The sequence below is a fragment of the Sander vitreus genome, chromosome 11, assembly GCF_031162955.1.
Source record: "Sander vitreus isolate 19-12246 chromosome 11, sanVit1, whole genome shotgun sequence".
In the NCBI taxonomy this organism is placed as follows: domain Eukaryota; kingdom Metazoa; phylum Chordata; class Actinopteri; order Perciformes; family Percidae; genus Sander; species Sander vitreus.
The window spans coordinates 31,340,084-31,351,765 of record NC_135865.1 but is presented as its reverse complement, the minus strand read 5'-3'; the positions used below and the strand labels follow the sequence as shown (position 1 = coordinate 31,351,765).

General features: G+C 37.7%; 2 pseudogenes; one reads left to right on the top strand and one right to left on the bottom strand.

Moving 5' to 3' along the window:
- The first annotated feature begins 2,889 nt into the window (after positions 1–2,889).
- On the top strand, positions 2,890–3,817 carry LOC144525892 (olfactory receptor 6N2-like; annotated as a pseudogene).
- A 5,709-nt stretch (positions 3,818–9,526) lies between these two features.
- LOC144525891 (olfactory receptor 11A1-like) lies at positions 9,527–10,450 on the bottom strand (annotated as a pseudogene).
- Between the last annotated feature and the right edge of the window lie 1,232 nt (positions 10,451–11,682).

Here is an 11,682-nt window from a genome sequence, read left to right as displayed (position 1 = left end):
CCCACATGTTCCCCTGAGACTAGATTTCTCTGTATTGTGGGTCTGGAAAAATTCTCTGATGACACAAAAATCGTCATTTAGCGTCATCGGAGGCATTTTTGCCCAGAGGCTATGAACTACAGCCAGCTAGTTCTGCATGTTTTCAACCTGTCCATAGGGGGTGGATCTGTCACTAGCCGGTGCGAGTCGAGTGTCAGCAATCTTGAAGCTACGTGTCGCTAACAAGCTCTCTTTTCAGCAGCAAACTTACAATTATGTGCATTCAAACTACCGCACATGAGTACCACCGGGATACATTGGTACAGATCGGAGAATATACAGGAAACTTTATTACAGACGGAATGCTCAACACAAAACGCAAGCTTCGCCTGCTACGAAGACCAGCACCTCAGCCTGCGGTGTCGCTCTATGCCGCCAGCCGGGTAAGGGGACATCCAAAGCGGTGACACGCGGAACGAGGGCAGGAGTATGAGCTAGGTGGAAAGCTAACGCTAGCCAGCCACCCGTCCCATCAATGATGAACAACAGTGTACCGGACTATCCAGCTACCAGACCTGCAAGCCTTCCAAGCAGATAGAGATGCTGCTCTGTCGCCGGGTAAGACTCGTGGAGGTGGGCTGGTGCAGAAATGTGGTGCTTGTATCCAACTAACTGCTCACCGCTGGTGGAGTTTGTGACTTGTTAAATGCCGACCATTCTACATTCCACGCAAATTCACGGCTGTATTTATACTCAGTGTTTACACCAAGCGCTAATTCTACCAATGCGTGAGTTAAACTTTACGCAGCCTATAATGTGTGTGCACTAAATGTAGCCTGTTTTGATGTCGTTTTTATATAGTATCGTTTTTATATATTGTCGTTTTCATATATTGTCGTTTTTATATTTTTTTAAATGTGTAACACCACTTGAGCCACGGTGAAACGTTGTTCTGTGTATATGGTTGAAATGACAATAAAACACATTTGAGTTGACTTGACTGTCTATTATGTCTTTTCAGTAGACGTGGCTTGAGAGTGGACTCGTAGGGAAGCAAAGCAAGTGCATTCTGGGAGTTGTTGTCTTTCATCCACATGAGCCAAAAATAAATTTTCTGGCTTTTCTCGGTCTAGAAGGCACCGACATCTAAAAAAAATTCAATTTTATCTATTTTATTCTATCTAAATTTCTATTACATAAATTACCCAATTTAATACTTATTCATCTTTCCAGCAGTGAAATATCCCTTTAAAAGTGATAAAAGACATCACTGACTCAGCTGACGTAATTTCCTCTGGTAGGTCATTTGACTTTGGTCTGAACTGGTCTTAAGAGTTCATAGTACTCTACTGCCCCACTGCAGGGTTGCAGTTGCAGGGTTACTTTTGTTTCCTAGAGTCTCCAAAAGTAGAATTGGAGCCAGTCTTCAGCTACCAAGCTTCTTTCCGGTGGAACCAGCTCCCAGTTTCGGTTTGGGAGGCAGACATTGTCTCCACATTTAAGAGTAAGCTTAAAACTCTTCCTCCCCAGAGTCCTTGTGCTTTCTTGACTCACAGATTTCCTTGGATTGTGGTATCACCTAGATAGTGGTTACAGCTGCTGATCTGGTCCTGCTTGACGCATGTTGCTACTACTATTATTATTATTATTATTATTATTATTATTATTAGCAGTCATAATTCCATTATCTTTACAGTTACTATAATTGCCACTGTTCATCATGCCATTCCATACTGCTATATTTCTGAGTCATATTTCTGTATTTATTGTAGTTAGGTAATATTCTCTCCCTTTCTCTGTCTGTCTCTCTCCCTCCCAACCGGTCGAAACAGATGGCCGCCCACGTAGACACACGTTCTGATCAAGGTTTAGGCCTGTTAAAATGAAATTGTATTCCTCGTTACTGCCGCACCAAATGCATCCTCGTGCTTAAAATGAATTTGATTGAAACTTAGAAGGGTTTAGCATGGACCACAGGAAAAACCCATTACATTTTGGAGTGGAGACGAATCACAGGGCATATACACAAATTATTTTCCACTTTTGCTAACATTGTGAGCATAATTGGAAATAATAGTTTCTGATAATATTTCATGGCTCACAAGATCTTTTGCTCTTCATGTCACACTGGGAAAAATTGTTTATACGTTTTGAGCAATAAAATACAACACATTCTATGTAGCGTCCATGTTGTTTCCGCGTTACAACTTAAAGCTCATGAACAAACAAAAGTCAGAAGAACGACTTCCCAACTTAGGAAATGGGACCATTGGCCTTGGCCAAGATCTCACATAACCTGAGCAAACTAAGTTTCAGATAAACTTCTTTCAAACTCGCAATGTTGGACAATTAGAGTACCATGTGAATGCACTTTTGGCCTTTGCTGAGGTCTTTGCTCTCAGAGTGTCATTCGTTGTTCTTTTTTTGTTAAGATAATTTTTTGGGTCTTTATTTTTATAGGACAGCTGAAGACATGAAAGAGAGAGAGTGGGAATGACATGCAGCAAAGGGAGTTGAAACTTGGGCCGCTGCATCGAGGAACCTTTATATATGGGCGTATGCTCGCCCAGGTGAGCTACCCAAGCTCCCCAGATTGTCATTCTAAATATGACAAGAGTTACAAAATCTGAGCAAACAAAGTTTAACAACAACTAAAGAGTTTGATCAAGTTGTATACATGTTAGTAGCTTTTCCTTGGGAGAGGTTAATGAGGTCCATGGAGGTTGATGCTGTCTGATAAAAACTTCTCACAGACTCAAACAGATCACAGATCCAATATCTGTGTTGGCGGGGCTACACCAGTACGTATCAAGGTCAGGTACTGATCACTAAATAAGACAATCTCAGGTTATATGAGACTTCTAGCAATATACCCATTTTATTCGTTTACATTACATTTTAGACAACATAATGGATAATAAATTAAATGTAACATATATTACTTTTGATGGGCATGTGGAAGTGCACAAATACAGATATCTGTATTTTGTGATCATGTTTACAGCATATATTCTAATAATTTGCAGTAATTCCACTATTGTGGGCATCATAGTGATTAACAAAGCCCTCCATGAGCCTATGTACATTTTCATTGCAGCTTTGTTAATCAACTCTATTCTTTTCAGCACTGCTATCTATCCAAAGCTTTTGATTGACTTTTTATCTGAAAAACAGATCATATCTTATTCAGCCTGTCTCTTACAGGGGTTTATATATTACACTCTAGCCTCTTCAGAATTCTTCCTGTTGGCAGTCATGGCCTATGACAGATATGTGTCTATATGTAAACCTCTGCAATATCCAAATATAATGAGAAAAACAAATGTTCATATGTTTCCTGATTTTAGCTTGGATTCTGCCTGCTTGTCAGGTTTCAGGGGGACCGTTAATGAGTGTTAATAAAAAACTCTGTTACTTCATTTTGAAAGGAATAATTTGCAACAGCACAGTTCAAAAACTTCACTGTGGGAGTTCACCAGTGCTGAATATATATGGCTTGATTGTTTTTGCAATTGCTGTACCTCTCCCTGTACTCTTCATACTTTTTACATACACCAGGATACTTATAATAACCTATCAAAGTAGTAGAGAAGTCAGGAGAAAAGCTGCACAGACCTGTTTACCCCACCTGTTGGTTCTGATTAATTTTTCCTGTTTGAGTACATATGATGTACTTCTAGCTCGACTGGAAACAAATTTTCCCAAAACTGTTTATTTAATTATGTCTTTACAAATGATTTTGTATCATCCTCTTTTTAATCCAATCATATATGGACTGAAAATGAAAGAAATTTACAAACATCTAAAGAGATTGTTCAGTCAAGACAAATTAAACTAATCACTTTTTTTAATTATGTAAAAATAGTGCAAGATGTGATTTATCTCATTCTTTGAAGGTATTTAAGCTAAGGATTTGTTTCAGACTTACAGATAGTAAAAGCATTGTGTGCTTCAATGTGTTGTCAAATAATTTGATTGACTTATTTTTCACTCATCACGTAGTCACAAAATCTATACTGAAGTTTACATTTGTTTGTGTAGCAAAAAAACTAATTTGTTACCAGTATTGAAATTTGTATCAGTAACATTTTTTTTATGTCTTCTGATAAATCCGAAGACATTTAAATCAACAGCCTTGAGCACAAGATGTATGCAGTGTGATTCTATGTTTAACTTGTGTTTGTTAGTTTCTAATTTATATATATATATATATATATATATATATATATATATATATATATATATATATATATATATATATATATAAAGTAGTGTTAGTGGTGTTAAGTATTTTTTCAATATCATTGTGGAAAAAGAAAAAAAAGAAACCATAATATTGTTGCTGTTATATGTTTTTTTTATATTAGCAATGTATATTGTAGCAAGTGCTTTAAATTAAAGTTGATAACCAGCCAACATGGCTTGTAGATTTTTAAAGTTACCAGCCAATCAGATTCTCCATTAACCACGTTTGGTTTTTGTTTTCCTTAACTAACTTTACGTTAATTTCAGCTTCTGTGATTTATTTTACATCGTTCTGTTTGTCTTCTCTGTTTCAGTGTAGCTCGTAATCAATACCACACGCTAGGCATACGTAGCCAACAGTTTTATGACACGTCACAACATGGTGTTCATGGGAAATGTAGGATTAGTTCTACAAGCAGTGTTGGCCAGAGAAAGATGATGTTTCCAAGCCAAACACACAATACTGCCCAAATTTCTTGGCATAAAAGAGACCAATTCTGCAACATTTCTGCAGCCGGCCGATTCAAACAGACGCAGAGTTATTTGCTTCATTCATCACCGGCCAAATTGGCTAGTAACTTTAAAAATGTTACCCACCAGAATTAATTGTTATCCACTTTTGGCGGGTTGGTGGGTGTTATTTTAAAGCCCTGATTGTAGCCTATTAGTCATGACAAACATGAAAACCAGTGACTCTGAAGAAACTGTTTATAGGAGACTTAGCTGGGTAAATTATGAATTGGAAACAATCCCAGGTTCCTCCAGCAATGTCAAAGTCTCCCTGAGCAAGACATTGAATCCCAAGTTGCTCCACAGACGCTGGATATATTGCTGTCCACTGCTCCTAATACTAAGGATGGGTTAAATACAGTAATAGAATTTCACTGCATTGTACTCTTTGTATTTGACAATTAAGGAATAAAGTTTGTTTTGATTTGTTTGAGACAGGATGTGTCTAATTTTTGCAATGTTACACGTGAAAAAAGGTAGTTGAGTAAATTTGTTTTATGTGGGCATTAAAGAATATATCCTGATCAAAGATAACTCCAAGATTTCTTATGATGGAGCTGGAGGCCAGGGCAACGCCATCCAGTGTAGCTATATCTTGAAACAGGGAAACAGCTGCAGCCAGGATCCAGGTGCGACCACAGTCCAAAGAAATCTGTGAGGTGAAAAAGCACAAGGCCTCCGGGAAAAGAACTCAGTAACATGCAATAACGGGACATGAATGCATACAGATGGAAATTAAGAGGAGAGAGTGTGTCCCCCAGCAGTCTAAACTGTAGCCAGCCCAAACTTAAAGCTTTATCAATGAAGAGAGTTCTACGCTTTTTCTACTTTTGGAGATTGTAGGAACCAAAAACTAACTGTGCATTCTGGGAGTGCAGTGTTCTAGTGGGGCTATTGGGTACTATGAGCTCTCAATATGATGGTGCCTGACTATTATGAGTCTTTTAGGTGAGTAGAGGGTTTTAAATTAAATTCTGGATTTTACAGGGACCCAGTGTAGAGAAGCTAATACAGGAGAAATATGATCTCTTTTCCTAGTTCTTGTCAGTACACCTACATGCGTTCTGGATCTGGAGTCTTAAGAGAAGAATAGCATTCACACTGCCTGCATCGGTCGTCTTTGCCCAATCATTGGGGTAGTGGATTAGGCTGCGGCGGTGGGGGCCGCAGGGGGGAGCCAGACAAGTCGTGATCTATAAACAAAGGAACGGAAATCCATGATTCTGAAATATAAGGTCTGCTTGTGCTACATTGGGGGGGGGTTTAAGAACACAAGAAGACATTACACATATGGACCATTTCAGTGACACTCCCACTGGCGCACAACACTGAAAAATCACGGGATTGCTGTTTCCTGGTCTGAACGTGCCCTTATTGGAGCAATCTGATATTAAGGAATTAAAATAGTCCAGCCTCGAAGTAACAAATTCATGGAATAGCTTCTCCGCATCTTTCTGAGTTAGAATGTGCCTAATTTTTGCAATGTTATGCAGGTGAAAAAGGTAGTCCTTTCACCTTGTTTAATGTGGCTGTTAAAGGATAAATCCTGATCAAGACAACTCAGAGATTTCTTACAGTGGTGCTGGAGGCCAGGGCAACGTCATTCAGAGTAGCTATATATTAAGATAATGAGGAAATTGTAGGCCACCCAGATTTGTATGTCCATAATGTTTAAATAACAGTTTTTTCTGGCTTGAGTTATAGATATACTTGGGTATTATCTGCATAACAGTGAAAGTTTGTAGAGCGTTTCCTAATAATTTGCCAAGAGGAAGCATATATAAGTTGAATGGAATTGGTCTAAGCACAGAGCCCTGTGTAACACCATGGCTAACTAGTTAAATTGTTAAAGTTCCATGAAAATCTGGCCAGTAGTTTTAAAAGTAATTATGCTGACAAACAAACCAACCAACAAACAGACAAACGAACAGAGAAACCAAGCAGAAAACATAACCTACTTGGCAGAGGTAATAAACAAATAATAGATTGTATTTGCTTGCACAATTATAGTTTTGGTTTATGGTATTTGTGGTGAATTTCCCATTGCCTAATGTGTTTTTCTGTGTTAGATAAACCCTGCCCTTTTGAGATGATTATCCGATTAGTGCAATCTCAACCGTGGCTTCCCGCGGTTCCGATTTGGGCACACAGAAGTCAGCCAGGACTTCTCAAGAAGACTCAGATATGCTCAGACTGAGTCTGAGACAGTCTGAACCAGAGATGCAGCTGCTGGCATAAACTATCCCAGAAAGGAACTGGCATGTGGCCAAGTTGTCGCCCACATAGAGCATGTAATGACAGTGAGGACTCCACTGACTCAACAAATTGGCAAGCAGAACTTGGTACAAAACCAAATGAGGCCACATCTTAGCAATGGCATGGGCTCCATCTGGGTCAGTTAGTCTAACAGCATTCTAGGTACAGCTCACTCTGTCGCTTGCTAGAGTACATTGAAGAACAAATGAAGAAAGAGAGACTGGAGATGTTATATTGTCGTTAACTCAAACATTTAAAGCATCAGCAATGTAACTTTTGGAATGAATGCTTTTGTTTTCGGAAATAGCTGGTCCCAAATAACTAGTTTTTAGCAAATGATGCATATACTGTATACTAACATTTATTCAGAACCCGAGGAAGCGCAGTGTCAAATGTTAAGTTGTTTGAATAAGCATGTCTTAAGAAAGCTTCAAGCAGCAATACAGGAGGCTTAGCAATCAGCACATTTTGAATGGGCACTGCACTAGTACTTGTTACAAAGAGCTACTGGAGAGATATTAGCAGTAGTGGGCGCCACCCATCAATTACAACACCACTTGTGTGGGGTTCATTTTCTCATCCACACTGATCATGCAGCTTTGAAATGGCTGTTATCCTTTAAAGACCCTGGCAGGTAGCTTGATGTAATAATTATGACAAAATTATTTGACAGAAATAACAGTTTATTAACAATTTGTTTATTTTACAATGAAATGAAAAAAACTGCTTTGTCTCTCGGGGCACACAGCTACAATTTCACATACAATGCTAAATCCGAAATGTGCAGATGCTCTTGTTTTCAAGGCTGTTATTTTCAAATATTGACAATATATTTGTTGCATAACTACACCCAGACCCCTCCATAACATATCAACCACTGCCTTATCACATCTTACTGTAACCCACACTTGCCACCTTCCATGCCTCTGATATTTCACCATGGTTGAACAAGTGGTTATTGACTATCAAGACTTCAATCGTGATGATTGTAGCAATTCATTTTCCCTTTTCATCAGTGTAAAGCATGGGTTGTGTGTTGCATGGGAGATAAGTGTGAAACAAAGCCGAGCTAGCTATCAAATAAATGAAAGTGAAAAATGGTTATCAACAACATTTAAATTGTTATGCCCAGCTCAATTAGGAGAACAACAAAGTATGGAGGTCCGCACGAGTTTAAATAAACAAGTACCTTTATTAAAGACAACAAAACTAAAGTGAATTATTGTGTGGGATGTTAGTAATCAGTAGTGTAAGATGGGTGTTGGATGCTATGGAAGGGTAAATGCTCAACTAACCTTTAACATAAACAACGGTTTGACTAGACACAATTAAACAAAACCAAAAACCAAGTTGGGTGCCAGCATGGCAACAGACTGCCTGGAGGGTGAGAACAGACCTCATGGAATCACCCAGCTAGAGACTCCCAGCAGGTGAGGCCAATCCCCAACGAGGTGGGAGGAGACAGTCAATCAGGTACCAACTGAGAAGAGACAGATACAGGCCAAAACAGCTAGTCAAACGGCCCAGGGCCGTCACAAAATGAATATAAAAAGTTTTATAGTCGTATAAATGCTTCAGTATTTTCAGGGTTAAAAACGTGAGTAACTGCATTTAGCCCAATATGGTTGGTTTGAAATGTTTTGGAGAGGTCTAAGGGACACCAGTGACACCAGAAACTAAAAACTCTCTGGTTAGACTAGAGGATTGAAACTGTGTAAAAGGTGCTGTGACATAAAGCATGTATTACTACATTCAAATTTGACTTAAGATGGACGAAGATCAAAAACATGTTTTGAGTTTTGTTGGAACTGTAGTAGGTTAGGTTGTGTTTTAACCAGATGTTTTAAACAAACACATTTTCAGGAACTAGATAATTCAGTTTTCAAATGGAGCCTCATACATGCATTTTGGCCTTGCAGTTCTTCTGTTTTGTTTTTGTTTTTTTTTCCATTTGGGTATGGTAAACAGGTAAAAATTAAAAACAAATCTTATCTTCTTCTAGTACTACTACTACTACTACTACTACTACTACTACACTATCCCATTCTATATACTGTATACACACAATACTGAACTATTGATATACATTTTTATTTCTCTATTTAGCCTATCTATACTTATTTCTGTCTTTGTGCTGCTGCAACTCCTGAAACCCCCTGGGGATCAATAAGTGCTTAACATTTCTTATCCTATGTATATTTTAAGGCCATTGATCATGTCATTACAGATGTTGTACCTGTAATGGCATGATCAATGGCCTTAAAATATACATAGGATAAGAAAGGTTGTATTTTGCGGTGTTAAATCAAAAGGAAAGTGGAAAATTATAATTGTGATTACCCTGTAAACCGGTTTCATCTTTGGGCTTTTGAAAAACTGCAGCAAATTCCTCAGTATTTCTCTATTGTTGAAGTGATAGACTCCAAAAGGAGACTCGTGCATTAGTGTTTTGGAATCGAGTCTTTAAATGTTCAGAGTAATCACGTCTCTGCATTATTATAAAAACAGTGACTGTACAAAAGTCTTTGTAAATATATCAAACCATTTTGCACAACAACTTCTTCAGGTGTTTATACATTTCTTTCATTTTAAGTCCATACATGATCGGATTAAAGAGAGGATGATATATTACTACTTGTAAAGACATTATTAAACGTACAGTTTTGGGAAAATCAATTTTCAGACGAAAAAGAAGTACATCATATGCAATCAAACAGGAGAAGTTGATTAGAACCAACAGGTGGGGTAAACAGGTCTGTGCAGCTTTTCTCCTGACTTCTCTACTACTTCGATAGGTTATTATAAGTATCCTGGTGTATGTAAAAAGTATGAAGAGTACAGGGAGAGGTACAGCAATTACAAAAACCCATCAAGCCATATATATTCAGCACTGCTGAACTCACACAGTGAAGTGTATTAATTGTGCTGTTGCAAATTATTCCTTTCAAGATAAAGAAACAGAGTTTTTCATTAGCAATCAGCAACGGTCCCACTGACATCTGACAAGCAGGCAGAATCCAAGCTAAAATCAGGAAAATTTTAACAGTTTTTTTGTTCATGATAGTTGTGATATTGCAGAGGTTTACATATAGACACATATCTGTCATAAGCCATGACTGCCAACAGGAAGAATTCTGAAGAGGCCTAGAGTGTAATATATAAACCACTGAAAGAGACAGGCTGAATAAGATATGATCTGTTTTTCAGATAAAAAGTCAATCAAAAGCTTTGGATAGATAGCAGTGCTGAAAAGAACAGAGTTGATTAACAAAGCTGCAATGAAAATGTACATAGGCTCATGGAGGGCTTTGTTAATCACTATGATGCCCACAATAGTGGAATTACTGCAAATAATTAGAATATATGCTGTAAACATGATCACAAAATAAAGATATCTGTATTTCTGCACTTCCACATGCCCATCAAAAGTTATATATGTTACATTTAAATTATTATCCATTAAGATTGTTTGAAATGAAATGTTAAAAAAATAAATAAACAGAAGTCTCATATAACCTGAGATTGTCTTTTCAGTCAACAGTCCCTCGTGTTGATACACACTGGTGTGGTCCAGCAAACACAGAAATTGTATCAGTGATCTGTTTGAGTCGGTGAAGTTTTTATCAGACTGCTTCAACCTCCGTGGATCTCATTAATCTCTCTAAAGGAAAAGCTACTAACATGTAAACAACTTGATCAAACTCTGGAGGCCTGAACTCATAGTTGTTGTTAGACTTTGTTTGCTCTGGTTATGTGAGTCTGTGTGATCAAACTCCTGAGACCTTGACACCTAAACCCATAGATATTGTTGGGCTTTGTTTGCTTAGGGAGTGTGAGTCAGTCACATTTTATTGCACCACGTAAAAAAACTTCTAAATGAAATTATTATATATTATAACTGTATATGCTTGTGCATTTAGTTTTGTTGGAGCACCTGTGGTGCTGAATTTACTAAATGTGTTTTTCGAGGTTACCTCCAGGACTTTGCCTACCATTGAGGTTGCTGTAGTCTAGACCAGAGATCTTCAACAGGGGTCAGGGACCCCTATGGGGTCCTCGGAGTTACTGCAGGGGGGCCACCAAATTAAGTTTTCTATTTTTTTTTAAATGTCTTAACATATTATTAGCAAATATAAATCAACGTATTTGTGAAAAATCCTCACTGATGTTAGGCTAACTGGCCTATAGGTAAGGAAGTCACTGAGATCAACAGATATGGTTCATCCTGAGGATGTATGTTTAACATTAAAACATGATTTATAAAATCATGCCAACAATTATTTTTTTAGTAGGTTAGTATTCTATGAAAAAAAGGGGTATACATGTATAGAGGCTTTAGGCCGCCCTACACCTTATTGTAGGCCCTGTTTAATATGTAACTTAATTTAATATATTTGTAGTAGGGGGTCCCTGCTCTGTTTCTCCTTCAGTTAAAGGGTCGTTGGCTTAAAGAACGTTGAAGACCCCTGGTCTAGACCTTTATATTTTTTCAGAGGTAAATACATGAAAGATGTGAAAAAATAGATGTTTAGTTTACTTTAGTTTATTTCTTTTACAGAGCATAAGAAACAAATTACACTGAAGAAATACAAATATATATATATATATATATATATGGTGTGGTAGAAACCTATAGCAGCTTATATAAAACCCACAACCAAAGTACATACGCAAATGTAGACGTACACAATC